This window comes from Heptranchias perlo, unplaced genomic scaffold (genome assembly GCF_035084215.1).
Source record: "Heptranchias perlo isolate sHepPer1 unplaced genomic scaffold, sHepPer1.hap1 HAP1_SCAFFOLD_429, whole genome shotgun sequence".
NCBI lineage: Eukaryota > Metazoa > Chordata > Chondrichthyes > Hexanchiformes > Hexanchidae > Heptranchias > Heptranchias perlo.
In genome coordinates, this window is record NW_027139441.1 from 37,849 (window position 1) to 40,816 (window position 2,968).

A 2,968-nucleotide genomic window follows, 5' to 3' on the forward strand; every position below is an offset into this window, starting at 1 on the left:
GAGAGAGAGACCAGACAGGGAGGGGGGGAGAGAGACCAGACAGGGAGGGGGAGAGAGAGAGACACCAGACAGGGAGGGGGAGAGAGAGAGACCAGACAGGGAGGGGGAGAGAGAGAGACACCAGACAGGGAGGGGGAGAGAGAGAGAGAGAGACCAGACAGGGAGGGGGAGAGAGAGAGAGAGAGAGACCAGACAGGGAGGGGGAGAGAGAGAGAGAGACCAGACAGGGAGGGGGGAGAGAGAGAGAGAGACGGGACAGGGAGGGGGAGAGAGAGAGAGAGACGGGACAGGGAGGGGGAGAGAGAGAGAGAGACACCAGACAGGGAGGGGGAGAGAGAGAGAGAGAGACCAGACAGGGAGGGGAAGAGAGCGAGACACCAGACAGGGAGGGGGAGAGAGAGAGAGAGAGAGAGACCAGACAGGGAGGGGGAAGAGAGAGAGAGAGAGACCAGACAGGGAGGGGGAGAGAGAGAGAGAGAGAGAGACCAGACAGGGAGGGGGAGAGAGAGAGAGAGAGAGAGACCAGACAGGGAGGGGGAGAGAGAGAGAGAGAGAGAGACCAGACAGGGAGGGGGAGAGAGAGAGAGAGACCAGACAGGGAGGGGGAGAGAGAGAGAGAGAGAGACCAGACAGGGAGGGGGAGAGAGAGAGAGACCAGACAGGGAGGGGGAGAGAGAGAGAGAGAGAGAGACCAGACAGGGAGGGGGAGAGAGAGAGAGAGAGACCAGACAGGGAGGGGGAGAGAGAGAGAGAGAGAGAGAGACCAGACAGGGAGGGGGAGAGAGAGAGAGAGACCAGACAGGGAGGGAGAGAGAGAGAGAGAGAGACCAGACAGGGAGGGAGAGAGAGAGAGAGACCAGACAGGGAGGGGGGGAGAGAGAGAGAGAGAGAGATCAGACAGGGAGGGGGAGAGAGAGAGAGAGAGACCAGACAGGGAGGGGGAGAGAGAGAGAGAGAGACCAGACAGGGAGGGGAGAGAGAGAGAGAGAGAGAGACCAGACAGGGAGGGGGAGAGAGAGAGAGAGAGACGGGACAGAGAGGGGGAGAGACAGACAGACAGACAGACAGAGAGAGGGAGGGAGTCACCCACCTACCGACCCACTGAGGACACCTCTGGTTTGTTTAATGTCTGGAGGAATCGGATTGTTTTGATCGCAGTTTGAGGATGTGGGGGTCCTGAGCATTCTCTCAGTGATTGCCCGTGACCTGCGTCCCCGTCTGACCTCCGGCTGTTGCTGCCATTTTAAACGGCCCACCAGTGGTCCAGAACAAAAGGCCCTGCCTCAGCTCATCTGCTGCTGAACCCTCGCCCGTGCCCTGCGTCATCCTCACGGGCTCGACTGCTCCCTACGCTCTCCTCACCTCCCACCCTCCATCAGCTCATCCGATACTCTCTGCTGCCCCCCCACCCCCGCCGTACCCTAACTCGCACCAAGTCCCGTTCACCCATCACCCCCCTCCCCTGAGCTCGCTGGACCTACACTGCCTCCCGGTCTCCATCCTCCTGTTCAAATCCCTCCACGGCCCCTCGCTCCTCCCTCCCTATCTCTGTAACCTCCTCCAGCCCCCTACGACCCTCCGAGATCCCTGCCCTCCTCCGATTCCGGCCTCTTGTCCATCCCCTTCTCCCTTCGCCCCACCATTGGCCTGAGCTCTGGAATTCCCTCCCTAGACCTCTCCCCCCTCTCTCTCTCTCTCCCCTCCTTTAAGACCCTCCTTAAACCCTCCCTCTTTGACCGAGCTTTTGGTCAGAGCTCGGCCGTTCAGGGGTGATGTCGGGAAGCATTTCTTCACCCAAAGGGGAGGGGGAAATCTGGAACTCTCCTGCCCCCAAAAAGGCTGTAGGTCTTGGGGGTCCCATTGGAGCTTTCGAGACTGCGATCGATAGATTTTTTTTTGTTGGGATACGGAGCAAAGGCGGGGAAATGGAGTTGGGGTGCAGAGCCGCCATGACCTGATTGAATGAAAGGGGCAACAGAATCGAGGGGCCGAATGGCCTCCAATTCCTAAGTGTGGCCTCCGCGTCGAAGAGGGACGCTCCCTGGCGGTGTGGGGTTGGAGGAAGTTGCGGAGGTGGGGAAGTCTCCACAGGGAGAGATTGTATAAAACCTTCCTCACTAACTTCTGGGGACCGCGGTGGTCCCTCAGACTAGTCTAGCAAGAGCCCAACGTAGGTGCGATTGTGAGTATCTGGAGTGTTGTGGGGAGGTTCCTGAGATGGCTGGACTGACAGGCCGAATGGCCCACTCTTGCTCCTATTTTCTATGTTTCGATGGATGGCTATCAGCCAACAGCCCAGACTCCCCCCCCTCGCCATATCCCTGGGTATGTCCTGTCCCACCGGCAGGACAGACCCACCAGAGGTTGGGGGGCACGCTGGTCTACAGTCCGGAGGGAGTGGCCCTGGGAGTCCTCATCGTTGACCCCAGCCCCTATGACGTCTCATGGGCCTGGGTTCAAACATGGGCAAGGAAACCTCCTGCTGATCACCACCTACCGCCCTCCCTCAGCTGATGAATCAGTCCTCCTCCATGTCGAGCACCTCTTGGAGGAAGCACTGAGGGGGTAGCAAGGGCACAGAATGGACTCTGGGTGGGGGACTTCAATGTCCATCGCCAAGTATGGTTTGGCGATGCCACCATCTCCAACGAGAGAGAGAGAGAGAGAGAGAGTCTGACCACCTCCCCTTGGCATTCAATGGCATTACCATCGCCAAATCCCCCACCGTCCTTTGGCCCGGTTTCAGAGAGGGTTGGGGGAACGGCTGAGAGACCAGCGATGCAGAAGAGAGGAAAGGAGTGGGGGGGCGGGGGGGCTAGCAGGCAGAGATTCTGTCCGGGAGCCAAGCAGGATGTCGAGAGGCCGACGCCAAGAGAGAAGAAAACAGCAAGTTCCTGCTCTTCGAAGGTTCTTGATCCTAATCTCTGGCGTTGGCCCAGATCACAATCCTCAGGACCCGGCAACAAGA